We start from the raw sequence: 20740 nt of genomic DNA on the forward strand, positions 1-20740 counted from the left end.
TTTCTCTTTCTCTGGTGGCCCCCACCATACATTATTGTCTGGAAGCTTAATGCAATATTCTCAAATTTAAAAACTCTCATTAGAGGTTAAATAGAGTCACCTAAAAGTTTTTTAAAGATTTTATTTACTCATGAGAGACACACAGAGAGAGGCAGAGACATAGACAGAGGGAGAAGTAGGTTCCCTGAGGGGAGCCCGATGCAAGACTCAATCCCAGGACCTCAAGATCACACCCTGAGCTGAAGGCAGATGCTCAACCACTGAGCCACCCAGGCACCCCTCACTGAAATATATATATATATATATATTTTTTTTTAATCAGTTTCTTTGTTCAGCGCTTTCTTCAGCAGGCCATCCTCCTTTGTTCCACTTTTCTTCTTGCTGAAGTATCTCCTTAGTGGTTTTCTCTGGATGATCTGGTGGTAAAGCTTGCTTCTCACTTCACATTTTGATAGTATCTTGGCTTTGCCCTTACTCTGGAACAGCGGCCTCGGAGAGCACACAGAATAAGATGTACCCTTAGCCGTTGGAGGCTGTTTATTCAGTATCTTCTGGTATCTGTTGTTGTTGAGGAGACATTTGCTGTCTGTCTAGTTACCATTCTTTTGTGATCACGTGTGTTTTTTTGGTAGCTTTCAATACTTTCCTTCCCCTTTATGTTCCATGACAGTGTCATTATGAGTTACTTATATTTACTCTGCTTAGCTCTCAGTGTGGCTCATTCACTGAAAGCTCATACCTTTTCATCACATAGTGAACATTTCTAGCTATGCGTTCTTCAAATATTGTTTCTTTGCCACCATGTTCTCTCCTTCATGCATGTTGCAATCTCAGTGTCTCTTCTATAATCCTTAGCATGTCTTCCACCTGCCTTAATCTCCCTTTCAGAATGAGCTTCACCTCATTCAGAATGAGCTTCACCATGCATACTCTTTCTCTGCCAGGTTTGTAACCAAATGTGATTTAAAGAATACCAATGACTATATTTTTCACTTCTAGCACCTTTGATTAGAGTTTTTTTAAAAAAAGGTCTGTTATTAATTCCTATTTATCTGATTCCAAATATCTTGTAGCCCTTTTGTATATTGTTGCTTTCTTTCTCTCTTTGGGGCTCTTAAAGGTATTCTAGGGTCGTGTTTTGAGGTTTTTCTAATGTTTGCCTTCCATCAGTGGTGAATGTCTTCACTGACTCTGTAGTATTTTGGCTGTCACAGTTAGTGTGACATCAAATGCTCTCCAGAACATTGTACTGAGAGGATGGGGGTCTCACTTCCACCTTCCGCCTGATACTGTGTAGTGGTTTTGCAGTTGTTTTTCCTCTACTCCTGAGAGTCCTTGTCTGGACCAGCTGCATTGGAGGCTCCCAGGTCCCAGCCTGTGGTAATGCTGGGGGCACAGAGAAGGTCATAGGTCAATGACACATCAGCCAAGTGGCTGCTCTGCTCCCCCACTCTCTCTAGCCTCCATGAATTTGCTCTTGGTTTCATTTGTAAACCTGGCTTTTCATTTGTAAACCCACCATGTGGGGCCTCAGGAATCAAACTCTCCCACTTCTGATGGACTCTTGGTTCCAGAGCCAGGCATGCCCCCGGCTTTGGTTCCTTCCATCCAACATTTCTGTTTCAGGTCCACAGAGAGCTTTATTTTCTATTTGAGCATTGATAAATACTTAAAACATATACTTAATTAGCCTTTGCTGTGCTGGAGCAAGGAGACCATTGAAGTTTGAACTGAGATGCAAAATTGCTTGGAAGTCCAGCCCTACATCCCCCACAGACCTGGTTCAGTGGAGGAGCTCATCCAGTGAATGAATGATGCAGTCTGTTTCTCCAATTTCAGGTGTTTTAGAGGCTATGAGTCTCCTCCTTTGAGGATACAGAAAGGGAGCCTTCTAGTTCTGGAAGGAACCAGGGTGCAGTCCATTTCTTCACCAAAAGCCTCCAGGGGCACAGTCTCCAAATCTGGGGGGTTTGGAGAGGATGCTGCAGGAGAAGGAGGGCACGGAGCCAGCAGAGCAGCCTAATGCAAACTGGGTCCTTAGCACAGCCTGTGTGTGTGGCACATGCTGTAGAGGGAGATAATGAGGCTGTCCCTGGATGGGCTGGTGGTGCCATCTTTCCTAATGGGATGTTAAATGAAGTTATGTCAGACATAGGCTTACTTATTTGGGAAAAGACAATTAACGTATTCTCATCTCCAGTTCCACTTAGTAGCTGCTGCCTGACATGACAAACAATTGAAAAATTTGGAGCTTATGTTAGTGGTGGTAGTCTTATCAAGACCTGGATTTGTCCAAGTTCATCTCTTTGGGCACATGTCCATGTGTGTTCACATACAGACATGTGTGCATGTGCATGACAAGGCAATAGAGAGGAGTGAGCGTATGCATTTCCTAGGCTGACCCACAACAGAATGCATCCTATTTGGTATTTCTGGCTCTGACTCTGCTGAGTCTGTGTGCATCTCCTTCATGAGGTCCTGGAGCTCGTAAGGTCAGTGACCGTGCATTTGGAATCGTACCGACTTTTCACAACTAACAGCCAACATGTTGCCAAGAAGGGATTTGATTGTTGAAGGTACCATATCTTGCAGGGAAAGAGAGATGAAATCTCAAAAACCCAGGATATTGCAAGTAATTATTAAATCCAGTAGTTTATAGATCAATTGCCCCATCTACTCAAGTGCAAATAGTCTGGGATCTCAACCACATGGAAATCTCTGAAAATATTTGTGTTAAAGCCCCTTGGTAAATACTCCCTGCAGTGCTCTTGGCACAAGGCAATAAAGGATGTTTTGTTTCAGTGCACTCTTCCCATGATTTAAAAAGGAAATGGGAGAAGTGTACAGCAGCCCCACCATCATGCATCCTCAGAAGCTGCTCAGCCACAACGGAACATCTATTCTGTGCGCTAAGGGGGATTGCGAGGACCATAACATACAAAACAATTTGTGTTGAAGCAGTGAGTGGTAAACTTTTCTCCTTCTACAAATTCCGTTGGTTAATCTCATTTTTAACGTAGTATAAACCCTGCCCCCATAAAAAACGGCATGAGAAATGGAATGATGTGAGACCACACAGAGGTGACAGTGCTGATTGACAAGGAAACACGGATGCTGCCATCAGCCAAAGCTGGACCAAACAGCCACAGCAGCCAATGATCATTGATACCTTAATGCTTTTAAAATTTCTCATTCCTGTTTATGTACGGTCTCTACTGGATTGAAAAGACCTCTCATTTAGGATACGTCTCATAATTCACACTTGTTTATTCAGTGGATAACTGTGAATGTGGACAATGTGTTGGAACTTTGTTGGAAGTAGGGTCTCAGTAGAGGACATAGGGAAAGCAGCACCTGCCTCAGTGAAGATGTGTTCTAGTGGGGGTGTGGTGACATTCGAGAAATACCTTAAGAAAGGAGACCATGGAGATAACCCCTGGGAAAGAAATACATGAGGGCAATGATGTGACAGGCTATGTGTGGGGTCCCAGGGCAGGTCACCTGTTGTTTTGTCTCCTCCTGGTGCCCACTTTCTTCTCATTCATGATGCTTGTGACACTTCTGTGATTCCTTGTGCTCTATGCATGCAGAAATCTTTTCCATCTTATTTACTAGGTCATCTTTGGGCTCATGTTTGATCAATCAATCATCAATCAATCGATCAGTGGAAACCTTTACTGACTGGCCTCAGATAACTTGGGAGTTCTGCTAATTCTCTTGTTTTTCTTTATTCCCGCCATGCTGCTGTGTGCACTGTGTGTTACAATTACACACTGGTGGATACATTGTTAATTGTCTCTACTCATTTCATGGGTCGCTAGGACCCTTTTCCCCCAACTAAATTATTTCTTAAGGGCAGAGATATGTCTTCACTTTCTTCATTACTACTCACAATCAATGCATCTGAACGCCTAATGTCTGGGTTGAGTCCTGTGCAAGATCCATACCTGCCAGAGTGTTAGAATTTGTATTCTTCTGTCCTAAGTTAATGACAGCATGGTTGTGTCGCTGGAAGGGATGGGAAGCGTGCGTAATTGGAAATCCCCATCTCAGACATTACTAAGGTTAGGCGAGGGCAACTCAGTTTGACTTTCATTTCTTGGGTTTTATACCCTGCTGCTCCTTATGAATATGCTTTCAGAAAACCTGAAAAAAAGAAGATTTGGGGCCACAAAGAAAACAGGGAAGTGAAGATTCTCAAAGGCTTTTCTTTAGAAGTTGACTAGTCATTCTAATCAGTCAGGAAAAGCCAACAGCCGAGCCCATGGACCATTAAGAATCTGTTCTGTCCTCAATTTCTTTTCTTCCCTGCTCTTCTTCCCTCCTTCCTTCTCCTCTTGGACATAGTCAGCGGTGAGCAGAGTAAACCAGGGAAATTATGTTCAGATTGGTTCCACAAACACTGATGTGGCTCTACCGCATGACTGGGGGTTTGGAGAGGATGACTGTTGCCGTATGAAGTTGGGAATTCAGGATAGACAGGAGAGTGGACAGCACTTGGGGTGGAAGTATCTGAATGGAGTGCTGGGAAGTCACCCAGAAATGGCAGGTTGGGGTCAGAGTGTAGGGTGCCTTTGAGTTCTAGAGCACAGAAACCCCTTTGCTTGTATTGCTCACTCCTATAGCTGGCCTGCCTGGACCTTTTTCTGATTCCTGTATGCAACCGGTCTCACCGTCAGCCTTTTTAGTCTATATCACATGGCCAAAGATCGGCTATTTTATCCCCTCTTCATTCAGAGTGAGACAGTGTTGTGGAACAGGATGTGCTTGCAATGCGGATCAAGAAGACAAGGCCCCAGTATTTATTGGCCATTAGATCTTGACTCAGTTAATCCATTTCTTTGAGCTTGCATTTCTTTTTGTCGAAGATAGAACCAGTAATAAACACCAGCAGGGTGGGGATGAAGGCCCAGTGGGATAAGGTTTCACAAAACCACTTTGCAGATTTGAAAGTGCTCTCTGCATGTTACCTAGATATGATTACTGTTTGGTTGCTATCACCAAGGAGTCTAAAATTTAATTATAGAGGTGCAGCTCCAGTTCATGCTTCCTTTCTATTCTGGTGACTCTGCTATAGCAGTGTGGAACAGGTGGTCATTTCTCAAGAGATGGGTGTAGGTTATGAATCTATCCCACAACATTTATTAATCAAACACCTACTATATATCCCCTCTGCTTGACCCTGTGGACAGCAAGAAAAATGAACAAAGCACCACCTCAATAAGGTCTCCTTTTTTCTTCTAAAAAGTTCTAGACTTTTTAGTCTACCTACCACATTTGTGAATAGGGACCCTCCCAAAGGTGCCTATGTTTTAATCTTGGTATCTGTGAATATGTGAAGGTTGCAGATGAGCGGGCCTTGAGATTGAGAGGTCGTCCTGGAGGGCCCAAGGGGGCCTGATATCATTACAAGCGTCCCTGGAAGTGGACAAGGGAATCAGAGGATGTTAGATAGTGTGGGACAGCCTGGCTTCACTATTGCTGGCCTTGGAGATAGAGGGAGATGGCGTGAGCCAGGAAGTGTGAGCGACCTGTGGAAGGTGGAGAAGACAGGGACTCGGATTCTCCTCTAGAGCTTCCAGAAAGGAGTGCAACCCTGCCCGCACCTTGACTTTAGTCCAGCAAGACTTCTGACTTCCAGCACTGTCAAGGATAAATCTGTGTTGTTTCGCACCACTGTTTTGTGGCAATCTATCTCAGTAGTGATAGAAGACTAACCGCATATTAATTATTACTCCCTTCTCCTTAAACATTAACCTTAATCAACACATATTTATTCTGTTCCTATTATGTGCCAGTCTCTGAATAGGTGCCAACTGTAGAATGATGGTGGGGAGAGCCAGACATGCTTGGTCCCTGCCTTCATGGAGCTTAGTCAGTAGGGGAGAGAATGCCAACGAAGCATGTTTGGAATGACAGCTGCAACGAGGGCCCAGCATGGCAGGTACGTACTATGTGCCTCCTGTGGTCCCAGCAATCTAGCAGTCTGTCAGAAACTCACCCTGAAACTGCCCTGGTGGCCCCCACCCAGGTGCATCCTCCTCCAAGGAGCAAAGGAAGGCTAGCCTAGAGCCGGGGGTGTGGGCCACCATGTCACAAGGTGCTGAGCAGCTGAGCTAGGGAGCTGCTCCTTCAGAGCAAAGCACTTGACCAATGAACCTCGGCATTCCACTTCAGGTGGCTCCTGGGCAGGCCAGGTCAAGGGGGATGCCTCCTGCTGTCTTTCTTTTACACTGTCAATCAGTGGAAAAGACATCAGAGACATTTACGGAGCACAGCTAATCAGTTAAGCATTCAATTAATTAGGCAATCATTTCTTTGCACTTGATTTTCATTACAGTGAGTTTATTTTAGTTTCTTGTGTAGGAAAAACAGGTGCTCACATTTAGCTTCATCAGCTTCCTGTTGCTGTTTGATTCACATATTATTTTTAAAATAGGTTTATTTTGGGGGGAAATGTGACCTGAAAAAACCCACTCATATTTACTCACCCGTGTTGCTATTTTTGTTGTGGTGGTGGTGGTTTCTCCCCCAACATTGGGACGGTTTAGGAACGTAAATGAAGCTACATGACATCACATACCACTGTTCCTTCTTGCGCAGGAAAGGAGCCCAAATGTAAACACACTAGGAATCTGTACAACAGGCAAGGACCCCATGTAGACTGAGGCTAACGTCACTTCCTCAAAGGTGATTTTTTGTCCACAGTTGGATGGCTTCCAGGCTCCTCCAGGTGTACTCAGGATGCTGAACGTCAGGCCCTGGGACGTCAGGTCAGTGATGCCCCAGAGTGCACACCCACGATAACAGCACACTTGCTCACATCTCACGCTGCTTCCAGGGTCAGACACCCCAGGCTGGGGGCTTGCAGGTGCCACCCTGGAACGCCACTCCGACGACAGGCGTCCACAGTCACAGTACAAATGTGAACAGGCAGATTGAGTGATATTCACATTAATTACCTTTTCCCAGTCTCTGCTTCTAGAGGGCGGACATACACAGTTTGCTTTCTGCCTTCAGATAAATGTCAGCGTGCTTCTTTTCCAAGCACACAGGCTCTTCTGTGGTTTTGAAATGAAACACAAGGATCCTTAAACTGCCCCCTCCCTACTTCACCCTCCCATCTACGTTTCCTTTGTGTGTGATATAAAGGGTTAATATAAAAATAGAAGTTCTCAAGGCATTATAGAGTTCTTCTTAGGTTCCCATGGAAACTAAGCCGTGCAAATACGTGAAGGATTTTTTTAAGTTGGCCAAAAATTTCATCCTCCAAAGATTTGGGGTCATTCTGCCTTATGCTCTGGGAAAACTTTTTAAAAAAGATTTTCAAGAAATTAATAACATCTTTTCATCTCTTAGTGATCCTCCGTCCCCACCCTCCTACTTGCACCCAAGCCACAGACTTTTTTTTTTTTTTACAGTATCCAACAGAGAGGGTCTTTTTATGCCATTTCCAATACAACTCCCGGAGGGTTTGAAAAAAAATCCTTTTGAAACAAAGTTCTTTCTATCTAATATCAGCAAGGGAATAAAGAGTATTTATTTCTTTCAGTTTAAAGTAATTTGGAACAAGTCTGGTGGCCGACCTTAAGTTGATGGTGACAATGTCCCTCGGGGACATTCCGAGCAAACATTTTGAGAGAGCAGAGCCCTGACCCAAGGCTGTCTTTTGCTGCTCTTTCCACTGTCAGGGAGACTGCACTTGATCCATAGAAACCTCTTCAGGACATCGCTGCTGCAGCTGGAGGGTAGACAAGACATAAAATTAGGGTTTTTGTCCCCGTTGCCTGATTTCATTAGAGAGTGTTAGTTCTCAGGCAGGTTGCAAAGGATCCCCTGCAGCTCCCAGCTGGTAACGAAGCTGGTGCAGGCAGGAGTCCCAGAACATCACTTCTCCTGCTGCACCCCTACTCTGCAGTTCCTGCTGGATCCCCCTTACCAGGCCAGGGACTAGCCCCCAGGCTGCATTATGGCTCTGGGGGTCTCTCAACCGCCCCCTCCGCAGGAGAACTGCCCTCCGCTGTAGGGGAAGCCACATGACAGAGAGGTTACACTGTCTCCAACACTGTTGGGTGCATGGACAAAGGTGGACCTTGAACCAGGCCAGGGCCGCATTCTATCTTCCTGCTCCCATCCACCCAACCTGAGTCACCTCCTTCACTCCCTTTCAGGTTTCTCCTGACCACACTCCTGCCCAAGGCCAATGCTTGTCTCAGGCTTTGTTTCTAGGGAGCCTGACCTGCTGATAACCTCCCTAGATGGATTGTTTTAAAGGTAAGGAGTGAGGGGGCACCTGGGTGGTTCTATCACTTGAGCAACTGCCTTCAGCTCAGGTCATGATCTCAGGGCCCTGGGATGAGTCCTGCATCAGGCTCCTGCTGAGCAGGGAGCCTGCTTCTCCCTCTCCCCCACTCATGCTCTTATCCTCTCTCTCAAATAAATAAAACATTTTCTTAAAAATGTAAGGAATGCAGAATGCCTTCTGTTATGGGTTAACTGTGTGTCCCCTAAAGACGCTAGGGCTTATCTCCAGCTACCTGTTAATGTGACCTAATTTGGAATTAGAGTCTTTGCAGGTGTCACCCATTTAACATGAGTTAACTGAGATGAGCCCTAATCCGGTGTGCCTAGTGTCCTCCGGGAGAGATTCTTTCCTCGACTGCATTTCAGCTAGGTCCCTCTGAACCCCCTGAACTAGGCCTCGACTCGGCCCCCATTCTGTCCTTGGCCCACCCAATCCAGCAAGAATCCTGCTAAATCAATTTCTCAAGAATCCCCAGTGCTGGGACACCTGGGTGGCTCAGTGGTTGAACTCTGCCTTTGACTCGGGGTGTGATTCCGGGGTCCAAGATTGAGTCCCATATCAGGCTCCTGCAGGGAGCCTACTTCTCCCTCTGCCTGTGTCTCTGCCTCTTTCTCTGTCTCTCATGAATAAATGAATAAAATCTTGTTTTTTGAAAAAAGAATCCCCGATGCCTTCATGACCCCTCCTGGTGGCCTTCCATCCACTGACACCGTCACTCCGCTTCGTGGCTACAGATCCCCAGCTGTCTTTGCTGTACTTGGTTAAGTACCCTGCTGCAATAGTCTTCAATAAATTCTTCCTTATTGATGTAACAAGTGTCAGAATAATTTTTTCTTTAATAAAACAATATATGTAATGGGGAAATTTGGATATAGATGTGCACACAAAGAGAACAGCATGTGAAAACGGAGTTAGGGATCAGGGGAAAGAATCTAGAAGCCCAGGGGCATTGAAGATGCCAGCAAACCACTGGAGAGAGGCAGGAGATAGGAGCCAATCTGCCAGCGGCTTGAGTTCAGACGTCCAGCCTCCGACACCAAGAGACAACAGCCTTCTGTTGGTGAAGCCGCCAGGCCTGTGGTGCTTCGTTCCGGCAATTACCAGAAGCCAACACACCCTCCCCGTGCATCTGTGGTATTGCACACAGCCTCTGGCCCCCCAAGCTTTGCTCAGTCTTCTGTGAATCCAACATGCTTCCAGGAAGCTGAGACACAGGGGGTCTGCAGGATGTGGACCTGGAGCTGAGCATGGATGCTCTGGGGGACTGAGGTTATACCCAGCAGGACTCCCAAGGGGGAGCAGGAGTTGCTGCCTAATCCACACAGAGCCACGCAGGGGGCCTGCCTGGGGCAGGATTCTCTGGACTGCACATTGCTGCTCCTCCACAGTGCACTGCCTCACATGTACACAAGACTCGTGCGCACCTGGGACATCGCAAGGCGCGCCTCCCCTGCTAGACCTTCGTGCTGACACGCTTCCCTGCTGGAAGAGGCAGCCTTCTGCATGATAAATCATCACTGGGCCTTTTTAATGCACTTTTCCACATGAACAACAATGTTCAACTGGATGTCAGTCATCAGGCAAACATAATTGGATCGGGAAAATGTTATATTGTGAATTAAGTTGACTGATGGGGAAATGTCAGTTTTATTAACATTCTTCCTTCAGATGATAATTTTGTATCCATAAAGATGAACAACAAAAGAGTTACAGACGGCGTCAACTTGGAAGATGGAGCCCTTTTAATCAAGTCTGCTTTTCCTTCCTTTGTTCCTTCTGTTTTAAAATATTTTATCTCTCTACAGGGAACTGTTTCCATGTTGTTGGCCTGTGATTGGAAACAACATCAACAAAGCAGGCCGTGTGGCCCAAAGCGATGTCGGTGTACACTCTCTGGACGCTGTGAGCCAGGCTTGAAGCAGGTTGAAGGTGGTGGAGGGACGGTGCTTGGCAGCAGGCGCTGGGCTGACAGGATCCCCGCCTGCCCGTCACGAATGTGATCTTCCAGGGAATGTGCTCTCTGTAGTTACAAGATTCCACACAGGCTTCCTGTTTGTGTTACACCGAGGAACGTGCCAGAAGGCTCTGGGCATCTCCTCCCAGCTGGCCTCTTGCACCCACTCCTTACCGAGTCGTCCTCCAGCTGCTCATGCCTCTCTGGGGACACCTTCCCCTCAAAGCAATCTGACCCCTGCTTTTAAAGGGGAGACCATATGACACTCCTCAGCTTCTAGAGGTTTCTAATTCCCCCAGAATTACATCCAAACCTCCCTGGGAGCCTACTAGACCTACATGCTTCACCCCTGCCTTCTTCTTTGCTTCATTTCCTCCTAAGGTCCAGGCACTGAGCCTTTGCCTTTTCTGGTCCTTCCTCTGCAGCTCTGTCCTCTAGAAGGTTCTTGGCTCACTCCCTTGTTTTGTAGACAAGTTTCAAAATGTCACTCACGGGCAGGCCTTCCCTAACCATCATCCTGAAGTGGTTCTCTTCTCTCTTCCTACCTTGTGCTATTTCCTTACCTGTACCTAATCACCACTGAGATGTCTTCTATTGACTTCTTGTACATTTAAGTCTTTTGCACATGCTCTAGAACATTCCATGCCACTGTGCCCAGGGCTGGGGCAGGTGCTGGCACACAGCCGGAGCAGCTCGCTGCAGGTTTCTACATTGAATTAATTTATTGTTCCAGAGCTGCAAATTATAGACAGTACATTGCTCTAAAAGTGTTTGTTAGGGTCATGAGACATGTATTCTTTAGGAGGACTTGCTTCTTGGAAAACACCTTTTCGTTTCTATAGGAAGGTGTGCAGGTATTTGTACTGTCAGGAAATGCGGCCACTCTGCATGCTGGTTTTAGGTCTGTCCTGGAACCATCAGCCCTAAGGATAGAGGCAAGGGGATCTATTCTCTGGACCTCAAGAACTGCCAACCCCATGAGGCCAGGGTTGTCTTCCCTGTGGATCAAAGGGTTTCAGAGATTGGCTGAGAGTGATGTATCTTGAACGATGGAGTCCAGATTTACATGCAAACAATCTTCCATTCTGGCGTCCAATCACACAATCATCCATGACTATGCTTGAGAGAATGTGTGTGTGTGTGTGTGTGTGTGTGTGAGAGAGAGAGAGAGAGAGAGAGAGAGAGAGAGAGAGACCCTGCCTGTCAGGAAGCCGTTAAAACAACCATGACTGTGTCCCTTCATGGAAGCCAGCAAGTCACAGGAGAACACCATGCAGGCAGACACTGCTAGGGTGAACCCAGAGCAGTGTCCACCTCGGCGGCACCAGAGACAGGGTGTGGGTTTCCAGGGGGTGCACAGCATGCTTCACCTAGATTGGTGATATTCTGGGTTTTAAGTTAACTCCCAGATTCATGACTTTATGCTTTTACATGTATGAAGCTTCCCTCTAGAAAAGGTAGTTGGGCTACAGCCAGCAAAGTGAACTGTCCACAGTGGCCACAGTCCTATTGATTTTGAGAAAAAAATCCAGTCCTTTGGTTGAAGGCACTTACAGATAGCTCGGGGTCATGCTTGTCTTTCACCCTCAGTCAGACGTGCTCCAGTTTCGGTAGAGTCCACAGGTGAGGTGCTCTCAGCTCAATGTGGTTTGGCGATTTCTATCTGACCCCCTAGCCCGGGCACAGGAGTCAGGTGTCACTGTGCAGAGGGGGCCTCTGCAGAAGGTTCAGCTCACACTCTGGTTGGGCAAAGGGAAAAGGAATCTTTGAAATCCTGTATTTCAGAGTCTGGGGCCTTCAGCTTTTAGATGTGCAAGGACCCCCAGCAGGAGAGGGTCTGAGCTGATTACCTACAAGTCCAGATCTCACACATGTTGTAGGACGATGAAGGTTTCCTAGCTAGACGACTTAGCCTCTGCTCTGCAAGCAGAGAGCCTGAGGGTAAAAGGTGACCGGCTTTATCTTCCTTTTTGTTTTCGAAGTATTTGCTGGGTTTACTGCTCCTGGGGCATGATGGCAGATTTCTTGGTCTCTTCCTTTCTGTAGGATCACACACCCTTACCCACAACCAGTGACTCCTTGCACCCTCTTGAGAGAAGAGTGTTCTCCACTATGCTGATATGGGCTGTGGCCGAGGGAATCTGAGTAGATTCAGGAGCTATCATAACAAAGAAGCTCTCAGGGGCACACAGGTTTCCAGTGCTGGGCTTGCTCTGTCCTAGGGCCAGGGGACCCATCAGGGAAGGAAAAGACACAGGAAACAGAGCTGTGCTGGCCCAGAGGGAGAGAGAAACCTGTCTGCTTTCTGAGCCATGAGACTTGGGTGGTTTGTTACTGCAGCCTTTCCCAGTGAGAGCTGACTCATGTGGCCGTCTTGTCCCCAGATCCTCATTTGGGACATGAGGTCTGAAAATCCTTCTGTGATGATGTTCTGGACCCATGCAGATCCAGGCAGAGGGGATTTTTACAGAGAAACAATGATTGGAATCCACAACCAAGATAAAGCACCCCTGCTACTTGCTGAGATGGGGACAGCTTCAATAATTAGGTGCCCAGTGCACATTTCTCAGTCTGAAATGTTTATGGAGTGTCACACACCCTATAAAGATACTGTCACAATCTGTGGCATATGTGTTGGAATGTTGGCAGGACAGAATGATCAGAAACCAAGCATAGAAACAACCCCATTTGCTGGCTTTCTTCCTGGTGAGCTCTTGGGACCAGTCCAACTGTGCCCGTCTTCGTTCAGACGTTGGTGTGCTGCACTGTAACAGACGTGCCGAAGTCACTCTCACCTGCCACCTCACTCTGTTCTCCTCACATTCCTAGCAGGTGGGCAGGACAGATCGCATCCCTCTTTTAGACTTGAGGGACTGGGAATGAGGGGGGATGAGAAGCTTTATACAATCCAGGAGACCATGGAGCCCCGATGGAACTATGCTTGCTAGTTATAAATTCCACATTATTTATATTATGTCCGTGCTTCTCAACGTGTGTTCTGCAGAAAGCTTCTTATACAGATTATAAAAAATGTTCTCTGAATACAGGACATATGTTTAAAACTGTGGGGAATGCTAGGCTCCGTGAAACAAGTTTTGTCACCACGGGGCTTCTCAGAGCCTTACCATGCTTCTGTGTACTCTGGGTCTCAGAGGACGGGCTGCCACACTCTGGCCAATTGAATCTGGGTCTCAACTCTTCTTCCTCTGCAGTGGTGTCCTATGTCAGTGAGGTGGCTACCCATGTACCTCCCTTCTGTGGCCATGTGACTTGCTTTGGCCCATGAGTTATTCCAGGACATGAACAAGTAGGCTTTGCACTCTTTCACTGCAAGAAAAAAACACCTTGGGTAGCTGCTAGTCCAAGCAGAGTGAAAGACCTGTGGATCACAGCAAGACCCAGCCAGCTTAGGATCCAGCTGAGGCCAGGCAAACTCTGCTGGACCTGTAGACGCATGGTCAGCAGATGCCACTGAGCTTGAGTTCTGGATGGCAGTCTATGTAGCATTGTTATGGCAGTAGGCAAGATAAGCATGCACTGTTTCTCTCTTTTTTGAGAGAGAACCTTTTGTTCATTGAGTGCTTGCAGAATAGGCTTGGAGGAAATCCTGCAATCCACCTTGGGGCACTGCCAGAAAACATGCTCAGACCTGCTGGCCACAATGCAGAATGTTTTGAAGGCTTTTCAGCTTGCTGGCATCCCAATGGCATGGGGCCCAGGGGGTGAGGTGTCCTGGCACTATTGCTCACTTTGGAAATGTTGGGGTACCATGTTATTGCCTGCCGTCTCTCCCAGGAGCCTTTCACACTTTCCTATTACAAACCTGCCAGGGGGTGGGTCTCCATGACATCAGGACAACCAGCAGAGAGATGGCCACCCACCATGGCAGTGCCTCCCAGTCCTGGTGCGATCGGACCAGGCAGTCCACATTGCCTAAATTTATGGGAAAGTCTTTATTCCAGCAAAAGGCAAGTATTTTCTTGCTTTAACCAAGGTAAGAAATCATGGAAGAAGCCCCGATAACTCAGAACAGATGAAGTGTGACCTATCTAAAACTTGTAATCCATCAATACCACCACTCCCCCCGGCAACTTTTTTCCTTCCAGCTCAGGTCGTTTTTCAACCATTCAAAGCACCTTCAGACTTTGCTGTATTCCCTAGTCTTGGACTGGAGAAGGTTAGGTTGAAAGACTAAGCAGGAAGAGCAGTGGCTTTTCTGCCCCAGTCCTTACAGAGGCAGGAGGCGTTGACCCCGTCACCTCCTCCCTGTATTGATCTTTTATTCCTCTCATGGAGTGGTAGTGAAATGTTGGCAAGAGGATGGGGAGAGCTGGATGCTTTATCCTGAGAATGACATTGTATGAACAACAGCACCAGCTGGCTTCTCCTTGTCCTTATCCTCTTTTAAGGCATGACACAGAGAATGAGACCCAGAGAGAATAAGAACAGGGACATGAGGAGCCATTATGGGCACAGAGCATCACAGAAGCTAGTGAAGATTCTCATGCATGAAGAGCTTCAATAAGGTTTATTTTTGTTGTTGTTGTTTTTGTTCTGTTTTTCCTTCAAAATGAATTTGTTTTGTCTTAAGAAGAGGCACTGTAAGGTAAGTCTAATGTTTTCTGGGTATATTTCCTGAGTAGAATCTGAAATAAACAAACATGAGTTGATTGTTCACCAAATTGCCAAATTGCTTGAAGCTTGAGGAACCTAAAATAGGAAAATCCAAGGTGCAGAATAGATAAGTGTTTGCTTCTTGCTTCTTGTGATGGAATTTGTGATCAATACAAAAACCAAAGGCTGACAACTGTGGCTCACAGGATAAATCCAGCCCTCTCCCTGTTTGTGTAAATAAAGTTTTATTGAAACACAGCCAGGGCGCCTCAGTCAGTTGGGCATCTGTCTTTGGCTCAGGTCATGATCCCAGAGTTCCAGGATCAAGTCTTGCGTAGGGCTCTTTGCTCAGCGAGAAGTCTCTTTTCTTTCTCCTTCTGCCCCTCCTTTGCTCGTACGCTCTCTTTTTCTCTCCCCCCGCCCTCTCTATCTCAAATTTTTAAAAATCTAAAAAAAAAAAAAGAAGAAATACAGCCACATTCATTCATTTCTGAGTCATGTGTGGCTGTTTTAATGCTACAATGCTGAACTGAGAAGTTGCCACAGAGACCACTTGGCTTGTAAAACCTTAAATATTTACCATCTTGCCCTTTCCATTGCTGACCTCAACATAAGCAGATTCCTAAATAGAATTCCTGGATCTGAAGTGGGATTCTAAGATACATGGGGTTTCTGAGAATCATGTCAAGAAAGTCAGCAAATCAAACTTTCCACACTAGGCTCTCCTGAACTGGATCTGAGGCTGACCCCTAAATGAGGGAGCTGATCATTGCAGGAGCTGTTGTCACTCCACCCTGTGGCTTCCGTCTTGACATGGACAGTTTCCAAAGAACAGGAGCATAGTACCCCCAGGAATAACCCCCAACTCATGGCAGTTGAATGACGGCACATCTGTGGATGGTCCTCAGGCAAGGTCCCCATGGTTTCCCAGAGTCCTCTCTGAAGGATGGAGCCCTATAGGAGAAACCACTCATCACTACACACTTTCTTTGGCTCCTCTCCTCCTCACCTCTCCATCTCCCGGCTTGTGCTTCCTGGTTCACTTGGCAGGCAAACTATCTGCTCCTAAGCCATGTCATGGGATAGCCAACCTAAGAAGCTCGTACTTATGAGGCACTTATTCTGTGCCCAGTTGTGGGGAAACTTCTTTCACAGAAGATTAATATGCCTTACTTTTTATCTCCAAACCTTCACCATGAAATATCTTGGGAGGAGCCAGTTATAGGCAGAGGAACAGCCAGTGAGGGTGGGGGGGATATGGGTTTGTCAAAGCCCGAAACTTGTTCAATTTTCAATGCCCTCTTTAGGAAAAAGTATGACAGAACTTGCATATTTATTTAGAATGAGAAAATTGATCATGGAAACTCACAAAGTTTAATAAGTTGATAAATTCAACAAACATCACAAAACTAGACCAATCACGTACTTATATTATGTGACCACCTGACCCAGTTCTTGTCTAGCTTCCTCCCCTGTGGTAAGTCCCTGTGGGGTGCATTGGCCCAGTGGACAGTTGGAGGATTCTGAGAGTCCTTGCTCCATAGGGACACTGACTGTTATGGGATGAATCATGTCCCTAAAATCCATATGTTGAAGTCATTAGTAGAGGCTCTTTACAGAGGTGATTAAGGTAAAATGAAGTCATTAGGGTGGGTCTTAATCCAATATAACTGGTGTTCTTTTTTTTTTTTTAGCTTTTTTTTTTTTTTTTTAAAGATTCTATCCACTTATTCATGAGAGACATACACAGAGAGAGGTAGAGACACAGGCAGAGGGAGAAGCAGGCTCCATGTAGGGAGCCCGATGTGGAACTCAATTCCGGGTCTCCAGGATCACGCTCTGAGCCAAATGCAGACGCTCAACCACTGAGCCACCCAGGTGTCCCTAACTGGTGTTCTTATAAGAAAGAGAGATTAAGATACAGATACACACAGAAGGACAACCACATGAGGACACAAGGAGAGGATGGCCATCACATGCTAGAGAAAGAAGCCTCAGGAGGAACTAGCCCTGCCAACACCTGGATCTTGAACCTCTAGCCCCCAGGACTGGAGGAAAATTAATTTCTATGCTTTAAGCCACTCAGTTTTTGGTACTTTGTTACAGCAGCTTAGCAAACTGATAGTCTAGCAGGAACTAAATAATACGGGGAAGTGCTCCCCGTATTATTTAGGCAGGTGGGACAGATGTCATCCAGGATCTGCTCTACGGATCTGGTCATTGGAAGGAACTATAGGTTTTCCCAATGCAATTTCCCCTTGCTGGATTCCCCAGCCATGGCCACCCCATCAAGACCTGAGCCAGAGTCAAGAGTGTGACAAGGAAATGGGGTGGAAAGAGGAAGCCAATGTTCATTGGCTTCCTGGAAAACCCATCAGCCATCCCAGCTCAGAGGCTGCCTCAGCCACCACATTTTCATGAGACCCCGTCCTTGAAGGACTAGTTCTAAGTAGAACATTACAGTGGAACATTCTGCTTCCTTCCCAAGGCAGACGCCAAGTATAATGTAGCATGCTCCCCAGTTCTGGACATTATCTCAGATCCAGCCAGCTATAACCATACACCCCCTTAAGATCCCCAAGGATCCCCTGGAGAACACTTTAATTTTGTCTGATAATCACACAATTTATGGAATCCCCAAAGATGACAGATGCTAGAAAAGCTATAGTAGAATTCTAGAAGTATAGGTAGGCACTGTCAACTCTCCAAAATGAGGGGAAGGAATAATTCTTTAAAGTGAGGGAAAAAAAAAGGTCAGAAATCCAAGAGCACAGGAATAAAAATAATAATAGCCTTATGCATTAGCATTCTACAAAGCACTTTCCCAGGCTAAGGGCATAAACAGATTTCAGAAGGCTTTGCTTAAATTCACTGGGCTTGGGAGACTATTATAATAACCTTATACTGTAATCTCCATTCTACAGGCTCAGAGAGATCAGATAACTGCTCATCATTGGACATAGCTTGTCGAGAGACAGAGCCTTTTTACCCTAAATGTTCTCCCCACATTCCTCCTGCAGGCTCAGCAGGGGATCCATAGGACAGGGAAGCAAAGGGAAAAGGCAGGTGGGACAGATGTCATCCACAAGCAGGCTTTAATGGGCAGAGGGCTGACTCCAAGGAGGATGTACCCAGAACATGGGAGTTGAGGGAAGTGCATTGAACAGGAGCCCCAGTGTTTGACCCACATAGGTTTTCATCGGTAAGCTGGTTGTCAAGTATCTTTTGAATCAGGGAAGTGAGTATTGTCTCCTGGGTCCTCTGTGTCAGCTTCTGATGAGAGACTCTCATCAGAATTTTTTTTAAAGATTTTATTTATTTATTCATGAGAGACACAGGCAGAGGGAGAAGCAGGCTCCATGCAGGGACCTGACATGGGACTTGATCCCAGGTCTCCAGGATCACACCCTGGGCTGAAGGCAGCACTAAACCACTGAGCCACCCCTCTCTGGGTAGATCCCATGGACCTAGTAGCCTATCATCCCCAAATCCACATCTCTACTCCAGACCACTCTGCCTAGCTATAATGTCTTCAATGGTCCATCTGAATTTCCACATGGATGACTTCCAGGCAGAAGACTTCACAATAGCTCACCATGTCCTTCCCGTTCATCCCCATGGGATGTCCACCACCTGCTCCTTTTCTAGTGGGTTCCATGTTGGAAAATGATAACTCTACCAATAGCTTGTTCAGAAACCTGGAAGTTACCATTAACCCCTTTATTTATGTCCCTTATCCCACACACCTGACCCACCTTCACATCTTGCTGACTTTACCTCCGATTATGTCTCGGTGATGACCTAACTTCTTTTCATCTTCACATCCAGTTCCCGGGTGATTTTGATATTTGTCATTAAATATGCACAAATCTTTGCAAATTACACATCATTGTTTGATCATGTGCTATAAATGTCCTTTTGTTTCTTTCTATTTCCTCCCTGAGGTGTCAGTGCTCAAGACCTCTCATTGCTGTGTGTGTGCTTGGTACATTACCTGCAACTGGGGACTTCCACCATCATTTACACATCCATTCCTCTCATGATGGACCACTAGCTTGTTTGTGAGAAGATTCTGAGAACTTCTGAGATCTACTCCTGGTGTGGGACAGCCAGGTCATAGGTGCCTCTTTTCCTTTGGGTGGTTTGTCTCCTTTTTAATTTGTATCAGTTTTATAATGGTCTGATATGAGTTGTTTGATGGCTGCAGAGTGGCAGACTGTCATAGTCCATGCAGGCTGCTATAACAGAACACCACAGATAGGCAGACTAATAAACAACAGACATGTATTTCTCATCATTCTCGGGGCTGAAAGTCCAAGATTGAGGTACTGGCAGATTTGGTGTCTGGTAAGAGCCCTTGTCCAGATTCATAGATGCTTGTCTTCTGGGTCCTCACTTGGTTAAAGGAACAAGAGAGGTCTTGGGGGTCTCTTTTATAAGGGCATGAATCCCATCCATGAGGGCTCTACCCTTGTGACCTAATCAGCTCCCAAAGGTGCCATCTCCAAACACCATGACTTTGGGAGTTAGGTTTGAACATATGAATCTTGAGGGGAATACAGTCATTCAGTCTATACAGTGGACTATATGTGTCCCTCCAAATTCATATGTTGAGGCCCTAATACTCAGTTTGGCTATATTTAGAAATGGGGCCACCAAGGAAGTAATTAAGGTTAAATGAGGTCATAAGTGTAGGGCTTGATGGTGAGTTAGTATCCTAACAAAAGGAAACACCAACACTGATACCAAGCTCGTTCACCTCCCTCTTTCCTCCCTCCCTCCTTCCCTGCCTCCCTCTTTTCCTCTATGCATGCATGCACACCAAGGAAAGGCCATGTGAGGACTTAAGAAGGCAGCCATCTCCAAGCCAGGAAGTGACCTGTCACCAGAAACTGACCCTGCCAACACCTTGATCTTGGACTTTCAGCCTCTAGAGCTATAAGGAAATAAATTTCTATTATTTAAACTCCCTAGTCTATGCTATTTTTTTATGGGAGCATTAGCAGAGTAAATCATCTGGATTACAGATATCTTATTCCTCCTTTTATTATGGCATCAAATGTAAGATTATTTTATAAGATAATCTAAGACATATCTTACTCAAATGTAGCCAAATGTATTGATCTTTTATGGTTTATTATTTGCATCTTGTTTAAAAAAATCCTTACCAGTCTCATGTCATATAGTCTCTTGTGTTTTGTTTGTTTATTTTTAAAGAAATTGCATTGTTCATTTTTCACATTTACGGTTTAATACGTGTCAATTTTTTTCAAAGATTGATTGATTGATTGATTTATGATAGACAGAGAGAGAGAGAGAGAGAGAGGCAGAGACACAGGAGGAGGGAGAAGCAGGCTCCATGCCAGGAGCCTGACATGGGACTCGATCCTGGGATTCCAGGATTGCGCCCTGGGCCAAAGGCAGGCGCTAAACCACTGAGTCACCCAGGGATCCCCCAATTTTTCTTTCTATATGACAAAGTGGAATGCTTCTTCCCCCACACTGATATGTTTTATGCACTGGAGAAAACTGGTGATTCTCTGGCCTATTTCCACCCTTGACACCCTCTACCACAGGGAAGGGAAGGTTGTATCTGACTGGCAAGTCTGGGAAGCAGCTGGTTCAGCAACTTCCTTCTGGGTGCTGGCATTCTGTCTTCTGAAAGATCCCAATGGTTGAAGGGAAGCAGTCATGTGTTGCCGGAATTCCATCATCTCTCTTGGCACCATGACGAGACTTTTCCTACCTGGCTGGGCTGCAGAGTTGCTTCTGTCCTGTATCGCCTTCCCAGCGGCAGGCAGGTTGGTTCCTGAGCTCTGTCCTCTATGCCACCCCTCCCAGTGACTAGAACATTGGTCTCTGTATCC

General features: G+C 46.1%; 2 long non-coding RNA genes across 4 annotated transcripts in view; both read left to right on the forward strand.

Moving 5' to 3' along the window:
- Positions 1–9105, forward strand: part of LOC112646942 (uncharacterized) — a 46206-nt gene extending 37101 nt beyond the window's left edge. For 2 of the 3 annotated variants that reach the window (XR_007410875.1, XR_007410877.1), the window contains 4 exons: positions 5799–5944; positions 6709–6773; positions 8172–8274; positions 8965–9105. This is a non-coding gene — a long non-coding RNA (uncharacterized LOC112646942). Of the gene's footprint in view, positions 1–5798; positions 5945–6603; positions 6774–8171; positions 8275–8964 lie in introns of all 3 variants that reach the window. The other variant, XR_007410876.1, reaches the window with a different exon arrangement.
- A 7513-nt stretch (positions 9106–16618) lies between these two features.
- Positions 16619–19839, forward strand: LOC125755051 (uncharacterized). The gene is made up of 2 exons (XR_007410556.1): positions 16619–18993; positions 19700–19839. It is a non-coding gene; the product is annotated as an uncharacterized LOC125755051 (long non-coding RNA).
- Positions 19840–20740: the final 901 nt, after the last annotated feature.

This window comes from Canis lupus, chromosome 5 (assembly GCF_003254725.2).
Source record: "Canis lupus dingo isolate Sandy chromosome 5, ASM325472v2, whole genome shotgun sequence".
Classification (NCBI taxonomy): Eukaryota; Metazoa; Chordata; class Mammalia; order Carnivora; family Canidae; genus Canis; species Canis lupus.